The sequence below is a fragment of the Anopheles arabiensis genome, chromosome 2 (genome assembly GCF_016920715.1).
Source record: "Anopheles arabiensis isolate DONGOLA chromosome 2, AaraD3, whole genome shotgun sequence".
In the NCBI taxonomy this organism is placed as follows: Eukaryota; Metazoa; Arthropoda; class Insecta; order Diptera; family Culicidae; genus Anopheles; species Anopheles arabiensis.
Window position 1 is genome coordinate 52,970,715 of NC_053517.1, and position 15,791 is coordinate 52,986,505.

The following is a 15,791-nucleotide window of genomic DNA, read 5'->3' on the forward strand; positions in this document are numbered from 1 at the left end:
CGCGAGTGTATCTTCGAAGACCGAAAAGCAAGCAGATCATCAGAGTGGAGAAGATTGTTCGGTTTGATCGTTTTCTCCAAGATGGGGTGATGAGGTTGCGTTCTGTTTGCTTGCAAATTGGTGCGTGTGTTTGCTTTTGTGGAGCTTTTGCGACGCCAGTAGCCATGTTTTCTGCTACAACCAGAAAGCACTAGAAGCAGAACTCCGTCCAGAGAGGATCCGAAGTCCAAAGTATGATCCTTTGGGGAAGTTTCACTGTTAGCAGACCTCGCTTTTGTGTCTTTTGAAGAAAGAAGATTGGAGTGTACATCCAGAAACTTCGGAAATTTTGACGCAATCCGGAGAGAGTGAGAGCAGATTGTCTTCATACAGCTCCTGTACTGTCACCTGATCTCCAGCTGTTAATGGTGATGCTGTACTTACATTGTAGAAGTACCTCTTTGCGGGATGTAAATGTACAAAGCCGATGGCGGTATTTGACAACGGTACCACCTCAGACCTAACCTTCCCTGACGTCAGATGTTCGAGTAGTGCGATCGTTTTCCAATTACAACCCGAGCAGTGAGCAAAAAGCGTGTGTTGTGATTGCAAATATGCGAATGTCATGGAGCGTTTACAGCAGTAAGCGCGAGAAAAAGTAAAGATCAACAATTATTGTGTCCAGCAAGTGCGTCAAGAGAAAAGCCCAATTCACGCTACTTGCGTAAATGATAGGTGATGCTGGCGTAAGCCGGTAAGCAGGTAGATATATTGTATTTTTAATCGATACACGAGCTCGCTACCGTTTAAGGCACATGTAAAGGGAATGTGTATCTTTACTAGCAAAGGAGAAGGTGTGAAAAATTCCATTGAAATAGAACAGAATGTTAGAGCTAATTCACGTGGCAGTTTGTTCTAATCATGGCAATGATACACATTTATTAAGTGTGCTGCTTGGTCTAGCAGTGGTGATCTAGCACATACAGAGTTTAAAGCTACAGAACTTCTTTGAAAATCAGTTTTTAGCATTTTTTGGTTTTTGGAACTAATGCGACCAAGATCATCATGTTTTAGATCTGTCTATTTTTGTTTTGTTTTCAATTCGTTCCACTTTTACACTGATTGTTTACCCTTTTATTACCTTGAGTGTAAAACAAAGCCTCCGTAATAAACACGTTAAACGGTGTCCTAAACCTGCTTACCGTCACGTTCAACAAACATTATGAGAAACAGGCGAATAAATCCAAATGGACAAACATTTACAGCGACAAAAAACAAAAACAGATGCTCGAGTATCTGGTACTTGTACCACGGCTAATCTTCACCGGATCATACCAGACCACCAGGGTACAGAGAAGTCAAAGGCATGTTTTAGAGTTCATAAAACTATATGCTCATGGCTGCCGGTCACTTGTTTGTAGGCTGGGAGGGTTGATGGGTAAAAAAGCTTCTTTCGTAGACAGTAGTCCAAGGGTTTATGTCCACCCACCGAGGCAACGCCGGAGAGCCATGAATGCAGAGCGTTTTTTTTTCTCTTCTCGCCTTACCGCCTTGATCCACCATTCCGTGCTAGTAAATTAGTTGTCCGTTGTTCCGGTACCGCGTGAAGGTTGCAGCTCGAAACGGTTATTTGAAACGGAAGCCATCTACACACCGTGCGTTTTATGATTAGCGCGTACCGGTCTGGATTTTAATAATAATGCTTTGTTGACATACTGCGTACAATTAATCTTTGCCCAATGATACCGGTTTTTTGAATCGGTCCTACGCAGTTTCAGACCCCGACGGATGATTCACTAGGGCAATGGATTTGTTTTTGTTTTGAATGGTATTTTTGTTTTCGTTTTTATCGATTCTTAGACAAGGAAGGTGACAAGACAAACAACTATGGCAGTAGTTCGGTTACAGAATAACCGTGTATTTGGCCTTCTGGACTGGATATTAAGGATTATTTATATTTTTTATGTACGAGCTTTAACAAACAGGTGCAATAAGCAACCATTCAACAGGTTAAAACTGTTAAAACACCAGTTGATCTACCATGAAACAGCAGTTTGAGCTAGCAGTTGAGCATTGTGTACTTAAACGACTAACTAACCTAGTGCGTCCTTCTTAGTACACACAGACAACGGTCATTCGACGTACCCGGTCGGTTAACTGCTTCCTGCAATATAACAATTATCCTGACGGAATGACCTTACACGACCGTTCGGCTGTAGCACGGCTGTACGGTCCATTTTTTGTGCAAGTATGTGTGCACGGCCATGCCCAAGAGCGATATTGAGCTTTCGTTGCACATGCGAAACGGTGCAGCGTCTAGAGTTGGGGGTTGAAAAGTGTAAACGAGATCGAGCCGTTCTTTGCTGCATTTTTAACTTGAAAAGCGATCTATTTATAACAAAATAGTTTATTCAAATACATGATGTAGCTTGAGCGAAGATACGCATTAGCTCAGAAAAACAGCATTTTATCTATAAGAAATGTTAAATCACAATCATTCGTTCGCTGCATTCTTCTCACTGAAAGAGATAGAAAGTGGGTTTTTGTGAGTCTTCAATGAATTGCCTTGGAAAAGAATCAACAGTGTGTCTTGCATTTTCGCATCCCATTATGAGCTGGAAATGGGAATGTAGAAATTGTTGCCAAAACGGGCAACAGATGTGTGCGTAAGATGCCGGCTGAATGCGCGCGTGTGCGTTCGCATGAAAGAAAGTGAGAGCATGAGAGCGAGAGAGAAAGAGAGAGAGAGAGAGTGAGAGCGAGAGCGCGAGCAGCGAAAGGGTGGGAGCGATATATCGTTTTGTGAGAAAAACTTCTGTTCTCTTTATCCGCTCCAAGAATATGTACAGGGGATGGTGGGTTGGTTTTATCGTTCCTGGAAATGTATGCCGTGTTAATGTTTGGTGTGATTTTTCGATTTATTTAATTTTAGTTGTATTGTAGTTGTTGTTTTATAACACGAAATTTGTTATTAAAGTATTTGAGTAATTTTGAACCAAAATATAACGAATGCTAGCTTACAGATTACAATTATAAAAAAATGCTCTATGCTATTTTAAAATGGGAACTTTTTGTAAAATTTTATAATGAATATTTACGGTTCGTTTGCAAAAATAATTTGTACATACAAAGAGAAAGAAATTGACATACAATTTTAAATTTATTTAATTTGACATAGAAATTCGACGATGTAGATGTTAAAGGAAATGTATGCCTATTTCGACCTGTTCATGAACAATATTTTAGTTTTTTTGTGTGAAATAGTTGTTGTTTTATTTTTTTACGACCCAAGCGACAAAATCGACATACTTTCTCACTCTCTCAAGTTTACCAATCTATTGGGTAGAACGAGAAAGCATGTCGATTTTGTTATTTGGGGAGGCTTTTTAGCATTCGCCTCTCTTTGTGAAATAGTTAACTGCATGAAGCACCGTCTATTATTAATATTGGGTTTTAGCATCACTAACCCTGCATCAAACAGGTTCCCGCTCACCTGGCACGTGGTTTTTCTGCTGTGCGTGTGTATCCTTCTCTCTTACGGTACAGCTACGCGCGAGAGAAGAGACAACTTGCACGCGCGCGCACTTGTACGTGTGTGTGTGTGTGTAGTGCTTGCTTGGTCCGCACGCGCTCTACCGGGAGCCAAACCGTGCTGATATAAACGGCCGCCCCCGGTTCATTGGTGGGAGAACTCGCTAAAACCAACGTCAAAATCCAGCGGAAGCGTCAGTTGCTTACAATCACATTGGATGCGTAGGAAACCCATCTAGATCGCGAGAGCTGTACACATTCACGTTCCTGCTGCTGCCGTAGTGTGGTCGGTGCTTCGTCTCAGCCCGTGTGTTTCGTCTGTTCGCTAGCACCACCAAGTGCTAGAGCGGTCGCCCTCTCAGTGCAATCGGCCAACATCCCCAAGTGCAATTCTTGTCGCCAAGAAGAATTTAACAACGTTTTGGGGAGAGAGGCTATAGCCAAAGAAACAATTCTAACGCGCGCGCGAGTGTGCCCTTGTGACCGTACGTGTGTGTACTGTTGTTTTTTGTTATATTTTATTTTTCCTCGTTTGGTGTATTTGTGTGTCCCAGTGCTGCTGCTTGTTGCTCATTTTTGGCAAAGACAATCCACCTCCCGGTTCAGCTTGCTCTTCCCGGCCAGTTGCGGAGAGCAAAGTGCAGTTTTGTAGAAGAAGAAAAAACTGTTCTCCATCGGAATTGCCGTCCCTGCAGCATTGCAACAAGTAAGTGCAGCTTTAACAGTGTGTGATGTGTGCGTGTGATGGGTGGGGCCAGCTAAGGAGGGAAGGGCTCGGCTAGAGAGGAACGGAAATGTCGTGAACGACAAAAGTGCACTCGATTCCTTCCCCCCCTTTAATTAACGCTCCATACTAGTGCGAGGGGAGTGCCTGTTATCACCACACATTTTTCACCACACACCATCAAAAACGGGAAAATGTGTGTGCGCGGGAAATGTAACCACAAACGGCATGTGTGCAGGAGGTGCGGGTGGCACGGCGTGTGTGTGTGTTTGCAAGGGTGCGCGGTTCTGTCATTGGGCATTTTCTGATAAGAAGAATCGAAACGTTACTTTACGCTGATCGCGTGCAGCACAATCCCCAACACACAAGCTGCTAGAGCGAAAGCGTACACAGAGGCAATAGAGCGAGAGGCGTGCAACGCACACACACACGCACGCACACGTTAGCACATGTCTCCTAGTAGGCTGGGAAGTTAATTAAGCGTAAATGAGAATATGAATAGTAAAGCAGACCACCAGTAGCAGGGCTTGCACGACGGAAAAGAAAGGGCAGAAGCGGGTTCTTACTTGCGGTACAGCAGAAGGGCAGTGGCGGCGGAGAATGCCAAGCTGCCAATTGAGGCGGCACACCACGTGAGAAAGAAACGGGAATGAACCTTGAACGAGGAGGCGAAAATAATCAACACCGCTCAGGGGAAAGGGGCGGTGCAGCGCAGACGGGTTGGTTCGTGGAAAGAATTTCGTACACGGTGGAGGTGGGTGACTGCCGCAGTGAAAGTGAATGAGTTCTAATGCATTTTTCACACAGTCTCGCCACCAAAATGGGTTAAAAATCGGTTAATACACACACCGAAATAGACGTGCTTTTTCGTTCTTGGGCAGTTTGCCCTGGTTTGCCGACATAGAATTTTGTGTGTACCTGCGTGTATGCCCTCCCCCCTCGAACGCCAACAGAACAACCACATGGATTACATAAGCACTCTTTTCGTGTGCGCCAGATCGGCCGATTCTCCTCTCACGGAAACAGCCGTGGCAGCGGTTCCATCTCGCGCGCGCGTGACACAGTTTTTGCATCGAGCAGGCGGGGGCGGGGTGGCGGGTAACCGGGAGAAAGGTTTCCTCCCCCAGGACGATGCTGGCGAGGAGGGTGGCCACAAACAGCGACGGTAATCGTTCTGTGCGGCAGAGGGTTTGCACAGTGTGTTGGTAGTGTCCATGTGAGAGTGTTTGTGTTCGTCTCGGTTTCTCTTTATCAGCCGCTCATCTCACCGCATCACAAAATATCTGCCGCCACACTTTTTAACGTGCGCGCGTGTGTGTGTCGCATTTTCCCTGTCTCAGAGTAGAACGGCCCGCGGCACATTCTGGTTTGATGTGTGTGATATCTAAGGTTTAGCTTTATTTATTAATTTTTATCACTTGCTGTAAGGATAAAAAAGACCAGTTGTTTGCATTGGAGAAGGATAAAGCGAACGCATGTCTCCGTCGTTTTTCTTTGCCAAGAAGTGTGTTCCGGTTATGTAATGCCAAGAATGTTTATTTATATTCTCAACGGAACGATCAACGACGATGAGAAATGAAGACGCTTTTTGGTGTATGATGGGCCCAAATTCCTGGATGAAAACTTTTCTTTTTTGTGTGCAAAGCAATGGAATTTTAGTCATTTCCATCCATTTTCCTTCACCTGGCACGGGTTGCTGTTATGATCAGTAGTTTCCCTCATTGCCGTAGATGGACTCCCGATGCACATCTAAATGGAGCAACAAGATTTGCCGCGTACAGACACATACTCAGCATGCTCCTTCCTCTGTAACCGACGGAGAGACACCCCGAGACTGCAAATAGCATGTGTTGCAACCGGTTGCAGCAGCTCACTCTAGGTGTAATGCGGCCGGTGCACACACGCCCGGTCGGTCTACCGGTTTTTCCATCCATCCATCTCAATATCTGCCCCGTCACGGTGCACTTCGCGGCCCGAATGGTATGCATTCTAATGGGAGGTTGACGCGTCTGGGTCGACGTGCACGGGCCACCGTTTCACCTGTTCCTTTCGGTATGTGTGTGTGTGTGTGTTTGTATGTGGGGTAATAGACGTGTTTGATCGCGAAACTTCCAAGTTCATGTAACCGCCAAGAGCTTCCAGTTCTTTCCATCCAGCAAAGGCGTCCTGCAGCAAAGGTATGTTTGCGGAAGCACAGTCGCGCGTTCCGACCGGCGGTAGTGTTGTGTTGTTGTGGTCACTCGACACGCAAGCCAATCACCACCAACACCACCGTCACATCTGGGGGTTGAACCGATAGTCGAGCCCCCGATTCGTCACTAGGCGAACAAGCAATAAATAAATTCGCCAATTCCTCAAAGCTCTTCAGTGTCTGATGATTAATGCTCTCTAGCATGGCACTTTCGGTACCGTTTATCTCTGCATTGTTTACTTCTGATGATTTTGATGTACCAACACACACACATACGCACACAGCTTGGATTGAAATATGGGAACTGTAAAGGGGGTGGTTAGTCATCGTCAATCGTACATATTCGGATTTAGGCCCGGCGTGCCGGCAACATATGTTCAATGCTAACACGCGATGATTTTTTGTACTTTTTCCATGAACCTTGGCTATATTTGCCCGGCGGTGTTGATAATTGCGTCGAGTTTCTGAATTCGAACGCCTTTAAAAATGTGCCTTTAACAAATAATGTCTCATGTAACACAAAACGGCATCCAACATTCGTAGACATCGGCAACCTACATGGGGTTGAAGGAAATGTTTCGAATGGCAAACATTACGTTAAGCTGACGTTTCCTAGAAATATCTTAACATCTCTAAAATGTTAAAATATGCCACCGAGAAAGAAAAGATAAGAAATAGTTGTAAAAGCGATATCCCTATCGTACCGGAACTGTTTGGGGGATACTTGTCTCAAGGCATGTTTCCCATCCAAATGCACAAACCGTGTGATTTATGCCAGCAACAGCTGAAAGACTCAACATCGATCACACACACGCACAAATACTCTCATCCGAGTTGACAACCAACAGCTTGTGTCACGGACATAAGTGCACACGGCATCAGAGTTCTCGATTTCTTGTGCACGAATGGCTAGGAATATATGCTGTGCAGGACAAAATTAAATCGAAAAAAAAGATTATTTCAAGCTTAAAATTTGCTTAAAACGCGGGAAACTCATTGTTGAGTGCAATCCTTTAACAAAGCAAGAGGAGGTGAATTGTGTTAGTTTGCTGAAAAAAGACCCGCTGATGACCTTGTAATCATGCAATTCTCTAATTTACAGTTACAGCATATTAGTCTCAGCCAAAATAAGTCGATTGCTCTCCTTCTTTCTCTCGCTTGTGCATGTGGCTCTCGTTTGATGGAATCATGTGTGATAATTTATTGTATCACAACTGAGAAGAAAAGCCTATAAAAACCCGAAACATGTCCACGCACAACCGGACAGTGCGGGAAGAGCGACAGAGCTCCCTCATAGTTTATGATCAACCATCTACATTAGATGGCCGGTTGCACATGGGATTGGGTCTTTTTTTGTATTGGCCTAGGTGTATCGTTACGCGATCTCTTAGTCGACGGGTGTGTGTTATCTAGCTCCAAAAACCAAACCGCAACAGCGTGCGTGGTAAAAATCGTTTATGAGCGTTAATCATTCAACCTACATTCAACCAGATCCAATGAAAAGCGCTCGTTTTAGCAGCGCTGGCTGCATTATTATATGATCTTCGGAGGAGTTTGGTATCACGGTTTCACAGCGATATATGCGCTCTGTGCGAGTGTGTGTTTGTTGATTGGTTTGGTGTGAAGAAACATTTCATCAAATTACTGTTAGCAACATTGGACGGACTTCCAATTAAGTTGTTTTGTCAATTTTGTGTGGCATAGCGGAGTTTTATCATTTCAGGCTCAAAAGAGGGCGAAGTTGAAACTTACAATTGAGCGTTTTTAGTCTAGAGAAAAAAAATCCGTTTTTTAGAAACAAATGTCGATGCACTTACGCTCATATGATGTGCAGAATAATTTATCTTCGCGGTCAATGATACCGGGAAACAAGCTAGCGATTTCTATGCTATGTTGAATGCAAATGAAGTCATAAAACGTGTTATGTTAAAACATGTTGAGATGTGTTCCGCATAGCCGTTCGTTGATGGTTTTGATGAGATGCTGAGATAATTTCTCTATTCGCCCATGGGTGACTAGCTGGGGAATGTGTGAAGAACGGATAATATCTTGCATAAATTGTCAGGGTTCCAAAAATTGTCGAATCAACAGCAATCGCAGCGCGTATGTGCTTAGAAACTTATCATCTACTCGGGAAATGCAAAAATTAACCCAAAAGTGAATACAAAACACCTACCAGAAGGCTGAGAACGACAATCACAATCGCACAGACGCGCAGCTGAACGACGAATGGCGAACTGCAATGATGCAGTTGTTAAATGTCCAATTATGCCACCGTTAATTACAGGCCGTTCACATGAGCTTTTAGCATAATGAGCACCCACAACTCCTCGGCGCTAGCGGAAAGAGGAAGGGGCAATAGCGCGCGGCCGTCGTCTCGTTCGGTTACCTTCTTAATGGTTCCCTTTTTGCTCCCTCCTAATGATCTGTGCAGCCATTACCAATGCAAACATATGCTACCAGTAATGATCGGATGACAGACAGGCACAGCGCGGGGATGCATTCTAATGCAATCGCACTTGTAATCACCATTCTGTCGAGCTTCTAGCTGCTAACGGCTGGTTTGGTTTCGGTTTCGGCTGCTTTTGAACGGAAACCACTTACAGCCGTATACATACACACAGTGGAACAAAAATGGAATTTACGAAACATGTCCATTCCTCAGCGATCGTGCCACAGTGCCGGCTAGTGAAAAACAATCAAATTCCTACTGTACTGGGGAGCAAATGAAGCCATTTGGCAACCGTGGCCAAGCGGGCAACCAAACCGTTTGCAAAGGGCGAGGAACTACGGCAAAAAGGGGTTTCTTATATATGAGCATAGTCAACCCACCACCCCGTACCACACTATCAGTAGGGGCAGCACATGATCACCGTGGAAGGGCAAACCGGGGCCTGAAAGTGATCACGCTTGTCGCATTCTCACCAGCAAGCGACGAAACCGGATGTCAATGCTGGCTTGAATAGAGGTGATTCGTCTTTGCTCGTGTGACTTCTTCCCGATTCTGAAGTCAGCAATTGAAGTTCGTGTGTGTGTGTCATTGCTATTCATCGGGTGTGCGTATATGGCGCGAAGGTAGGGAAGGTAAATGACAAAACCGCGTGACCATAATTATTCAAGCGCTCGGCAAATTCTAACGATGCTTTGCGCGCTCGTGTTCATTTAACGCGCCGAGCCTTTGAAATAAGTTGGGTTTGAGTCATTTAGAGAGTAAAGTTCGATTAAAAAAATGGCTGGCCTCTGCACAATGTCATCAACCATGCTGCTATCTGCTCGGTTGGATCACTGTGTGGAGTGATATGCTCTCTATGTGGTGGAATGAATGAAACTATTCACCTACCAGCTGGTCTCCTCCAGCCCAGCCCGTTCACATGTCGATTTGTTCAGCTGTCAATGATCGTGTGTATGGGGTGGGGAGGTGACTGTCCTCTTTCTAATCTTGACACAGTTACTTGTTTGCCTGAACGCATGCCTGCCGGCGAAGGAAGCGCATTTACGACGCTGGCCGGAATGGTAATGCAACACACGCCCTTGTATACGGCTGTTACGGCGGTGTGAAAGCATTATGCGAAAGCAACTGTGAGACGCCATAGTGTTATGTACATTTCATGCACAGCACACAATAAGTATTTTTCACAGAGTTCAGACAAATCTTCTACTAGTCTTTGAACTATGCACTGATAAGTATGAGTATACATCTACCAACCTAACCGTCTCTTGTCGTTTTTGTTCAATCAACTGCAAAAAGCGAAATCGGAACCAACGCTGATAGATCAAAGCCATCCTTCACTATGGCACTAGCAGTTCGTCGCATACCCTGCCGGCCTCCGGTATGATACATGTAAGCCCGTTCGACCGGATTTTCTTTGAGAATGCGCCGCTCACAAAATTGACTCGAAATCTCGATCGCAGCTCGGTGCAAGCCAAACAGTTGTCGTTTGACAGTTGGCTGTCGCTTAGCGTTCGACCCCAAAAGCAACCAACTCAGCGCAAACCAACCAACCAACCAACCAAGCAACCAAGCAACTACGGCGACAGCTAAACGTCCGTTGACCGGTTCCTCCCCAACATAGCTCAATCGCGGGGGGTTTCACTTTCGATTCAGGTGAAGGTTAGTCTGCGCCGTAGGTGTGTGTGTGTGTGTGAGTGTGCGGCAAGCTGTTGTCATCCTTCGGTACCTGCGTCGTTAGGGAGACGTTAGGTGGCCGCCGGTCGGCTGGCCGGTGTGTTATTTGATTATTATTATGCCATCGTCCCCCGAGCGCTTCTTCGGGCAGGGCGCGCTGTGCCTGTTGGACCGAAGGCGAGACATTTGCGTTGGTCAGGTTTTGAGTGCACACAGCCCTCTCTCTCTCGCTCTCTGTGTCTCGCGGGCCCAGGACGTGCCCCGAGGTGCATCGTTTCGGTGCCGTGCAGCGCTTGTTGATGTTTTTGCTGCTGTGCTTCATTCTTTTGAGGCTAAACGCAAGACACACTACGCAGTCTACAGCATTTTGGCCGACCAGCGACTGACGATTCACAGCGAGGGCGGAACAGGGTGGCGAGTACGAACGGGTGTGGCAATAGCGACGTAGAGCACGGAGAAGGTAGTAGAGGTAAGGAGCAAAGAACGCGGCCAACTCGGCTCGAGTTGGTGAATGTCAGCAGTTTGATGTTTCCAGCTAACGGAGGAACGAGGGCTTTTCATTTGTGGTTGGACGAACCCTGACCATCCGTTGCATCATAATATTGCTTCCTTTTTTTGGCCGTGAGTGTTCATCCTGGCTTATGCGCGTTGGGGCAGGCGCTACGGTGTGAGGGTCACAGATTTTGGGAACCGTGAAAGACTCGAGAAACTCGATCTCAGGGTCAAACAAAATAGTGGAGAGTGAATTAATGCGTCATGCGTGAGAAATGCACGTGATAGAATGGCTTTGGAATGTGTCAAATTATGTCATAAGACACAAGCTGAGCTTTACATTTCCTGAAGGACTGGGCGGAAGGGCATCCAGTGAATTAAAACGCCTTCAGCATCAGTTTAGTAGTGAAGCGGAATTCAAACGGAAAGTCGCTAGGGCGTGAAGCGGCCGTAAGACAAAAGCATACGCTTTCGAATAACATCCATATTAAAGCTAGCCTCTAAATCCCCAGTGTTCGTTGAGTTTCCATCTTCTGGACACTGTAACAAATGCTCAATGCCATTCTTCGGATGTTTAACCGGTTCGGTTTTTTTCTTCTCTCCCTCGTAGATATCATCCTCAACGAAAACTCCCAACCCCGTGGTTCGTAACCGTACATCGCCATCCCTTCACGCGAATAAAGGTAAGTCCCCGCCATACATACAACGCCCATTTTCCTTTCGTTCACTCTTCGACCGTAGACGTCGTCGTACAAGCACTGGCACCGAATTTGGGCGATGTTCAATTAAAAATAGTATCCTCATCATAGGCCAGCGCATGAAACGAGCACACAGGTGCTAAATATATATATTATCCGGTTGGGTCCGGTACGTGTAGAACTCGGTACACTCGGCTAACCGGCGACCTATGGCGATATTTTGGAACAAGTGGTGTGGGAACCTCTGCCGTGCCTTGCGGACTTGGCCGCGGAATGTTTGGCCTGCAAAAATAGCATAGCTACAGGATGCAACAGAAGAAAAAAGAACAGTTTGCTTCACAAAACTACGAACTAGCGTGCACTGGTATTGAGGTGGAGCTCATACACCACCAAAACAAGGTCAAGGTGGGCAGGAGGAAGCTAGTGTGTGTATATCAAGAACAGTGAGCGACTTCCTTGGAGTTGTAACACGACAACGTGTTGTGATGATGGTGGTAGTGGAGGTGGTTAGTTGCTTCTGAAAGGTTATTTATTTCTCCGCACGAACTAATTAGCAGGTATACGGAGAAGAGAAATCTCTGCGGAGAAAAAATTGAAGGTTAGCTTCCCGATTACGACGTTGAGGTCTGTTTTGGTTCGAGACATCTCAGCAGTGTTCTTCACATAGTCGGATGGTGGCACTGATTGGAAGACGATACGTTTCCCCACAGGAACGAGATGTCTTCGATGTCACAGAGGTAGACTTGTGCTAGAAGTAGACCGGTTTGCTATAGAGATGCAGTTTTCGCTAGGTCAACTGGTATTATTTGGGTTGGCCAACGGTACTACTTGCTGGTGTGTTATATAGCCTAAAGTGCTACATATTGCTGCTGTAGAATTGAGATTCTGAGGACAGAAATGCCAATCTCACTAATCCGTTGGCTGCTAGTCCAACTAAAAAAAATCCCATCACCGTGAACTGAAATCAGGTCCCGCGCGAGTGCAACGTTCTTCGGGTGTCGCGAAAAGTTCATTCGCCTGTTCTAGTCTTTTCCTAAGCCACCTTTACCGCCGGCAGTGTGCCAGCGCGCGCATATCGAGAACGTATCACGGCGACTTTACGGTGCAATTATCACCGAACCTAATGGTTTGATTGACGGTCAAGGAAAAGCCTCCAGCGAGGCGAGGTCTCGAAAGGATTCTATCAGTGGCGGCTGTGAAAAGGCAAGATGCATGATTAGCACAAGAGGGGGCTAAGGGGGGATGTGAAATAGCGGAGGGTAGGCCCAGTGATGTTCGGCCGCACTGCGCACGCACTGTGGCGGTGCGGCATGTGGTGCGAGGCGAGGCTGGTGCGAGTTATGAAAGAACCTGTTATTTATTGCAATTTTATGTTGAATGACGGGTGGAGAACATTCTCGTTTCAAATTGGTTCGCCGATTGCGCTCGGCCAGTCAGTGGTGCTCTGCTGTGTGTGTCGCATTTGTCGCCGTGTGTGTCAACTCGTCGTCGACGTCAACACCAATCCTCAAGCGCTACCGACGAGTCGGCAACAGGAAAACCAACGGCGCAGACCAGCCGATCGACTCACTCAGGAGGTTTGCATTTTCTAATTTGTCAGCGTGGACACACACCTGCTCGAAAGCCCACATGGAAGGAAAACGTTCTCAGACTGGGTGTGTGTGTGTGTGTGTGTGTTTGCGGTACGCAATTGGACATGTTTCGACAAGACTGCAATTGTAGGATGTATTATGTATGCTGTTGGATCGTCACGGTGTAAAACCCGGTTTGAGCCAGCAATTTTCCTATTTGCTGCCAAATCTACTCAACCAAAATTGTGGTCCCCAATTGCGGGTCCAAGAACCTTTAATTATTGTTACCGACACTGACACCATCCAACCAACCTTTCATACATTGTTGTGAAAAGTGCGGTAGATGTACCATTCAACTAACTCTCAACAAACGTCCACTTAAGTCGAACAGCGGATGAGTTCGACAAACACTAGGCGCATGTACCTTTGGACTGGAGGACGGTGCTAACACAATTAGCACGCCAACACACAACAACGTCCAACGAAATTCTCAACTCACACCAGTTGAGGGTAATTTCGCCGTCATCATTGACATCATCGTCGTATTGTGATCCGAAGGGGGTGGATAGTTTTCACGTGTTTTTTTATTCGACACACGCGGTGCCAAGTCCGTTTTGTTGACATTAGACAGTTTGCCGTCAGTTCCGGCGTTAGGTGGATGGGATATGCTTTCGGGACCTTATCCCGCAGCAAAACGATGAGTCGAGAGAACAACACATTAGTTCTGATTCATTGGATTTTTGCCAATCGACACACCCGTTCAGCGGGGTAAGGTGGAGATGCATGATATCATTCGCATTATAAGTTAGTTTCTCATGTTCGATTGTGATCGGCTTAAAGCAGGCACAGGTACGTTGCATTACTTGTTTCCGAAATACATGACGCTCAATCAGAGTTTCCATATGTATCTCCCTCTGTGATGAGTGGCACTCGTAGATCGTCCCATTGTTGCTTCTGTTCTCAACATTACATTGCTCTCAGCACACAACGATTGATAATATCTTGTCAAGCAAGTGTGTAGTATCGAGTAATAATGGGGTTTTTTTGTGGGTTCAAACGGCTCCTACTCAGGTTGCATAATCGTGGGCTGTTACCTAACGCGAGTGATCGCGCCGCCGTCTCGCGTGATTCGTCGTAGATTCTGCACCATATTACTAGCGTGGAATTCACCTAGAATCATACCGTCACCCCGCACTACTAATGAAGGGGAGAAAATATTATGATCTAAGCTTCATTCCGCCAACATTCCGTTGCCACCGCCCGCTTTTCGCGATCGTTAACCAGGGTCGCTAATCACACCAAAACGATCGCGTTCGTGCGCCCCGCCTAGGGTTGCTGCAACAAACAGCGGCGTCCTACACGCCTGCACCCACCATCACTACCAAGAAACCACCGGGCGGGGGTGGTGATCGACGGGCGTAAATGGCTATCATTATTCTTATTAGTTCCCATTGCCAGCAACATCTCCGATGCAATGTATGGTCGCCTTCGCCCCGCAAAAAAACCCTCTCACTAAGAAGGTTTACGTTAAGCGGCGATGATTTACGTTCACCGCCAACGAGGAACAGTCGAAGGGATAGAATGTTTGTTGCAAATGCTCTAACCCGTAACGAGCGCTTTGTTGCACATTTGACAAGAACTTCAACTGTCACTTCAACTTTCGACGCTTTGCTGCTGTTGAAAGTGAACATGCAGATAGAGTGAATTGATTAACACACAATTGTCTATTGCCTATTCTTGCACACCACAGCTATGGCAATTGAAGAAACGATCAAGCGGAAGTAGCTTGAGGAAATGATCTCGCACCACTCCGGCTGCTAGAAAGCGGTAGAAAGTGATTTGTTTGTTTGGTTTGCGTGCATCACTTTTCTGTCACGAAGCCGCTGCAAATTGCCCTTCGACCCACTAAAAAACATCCAATGGAACACGAACGACGCAAAAAAGGCACAAACAAACAAACCCACACAGTGTGTCTGGGGCGCCGCTTGGAAAGAATCTTCTTCGCGTGCATCATTTTCTAATGCATCGTTCGCATGCCATCGGTGGTCCGATTCGGTGAACCACAGTGCAATGCAGTTGTTGAAGCCTGTCTGTTGCGCGCTAGACATGCTTGGCATGCAAAGTACCGATATTGATCGGGTGAGGACATTGTGCCAACACTCCCCCTGGGTGGGGGCCGAGATCGATTGGTGTGTAGACCTGCCGTCAAAATGACTCGAAGCGAACGGAAAAAGTAGCCATTTCGTAAGCGTTTCGTGTTTCGTTTCATTAGATCTTAAAACCAGGTGGAAGCATATATACACACATCATATAAAAGAGATCGACAGATCGTGCTACACATCGCCGGCAAATGTTTGTGGCAGTGTGTGTGTGTGTGTTTCTGGGGCCACTTTAAGCATTGGGCAAGAGAGCGTTTGGATTGTGTAAAAATTGAAAGCCAGCTTCGTTGAAAGCCAGCTTCTCCACTACACATGGCGTT

At 46.2% G+C, this 15,791-nt stretch overlaps 1 protein-coding gene across 4 annotated transcripts in view; it reads left to right on the forward strand.

The window, feature by feature from the left end:
* Positions 1–15,791, forward strand: part of LOC120897675 (elongation of very long chain fatty acids protein AAEL008004) — a 42,389-nt gene that overhangs the window by 1,353 nt on the left and 25,245 nt on the right. For 2 of the 4 annotated variants that reach the window (XM_040302702.1, XM_040302700.1), the window contains exons 1-2: positions 3,650–4,216; positions 11,654–11,726. The gene's annotated coding sequence lies outside the window, so the exon portion shown is untranslated. Of the gene's footprint in view, positions 1–3,649; positions 4,217–11,653; positions 11,727–15,791 lie in introns of those variants that run through there. The other 2 variants (XM_040302697.1, XM_040302696.1) reach the window with 2 other exon arrangements.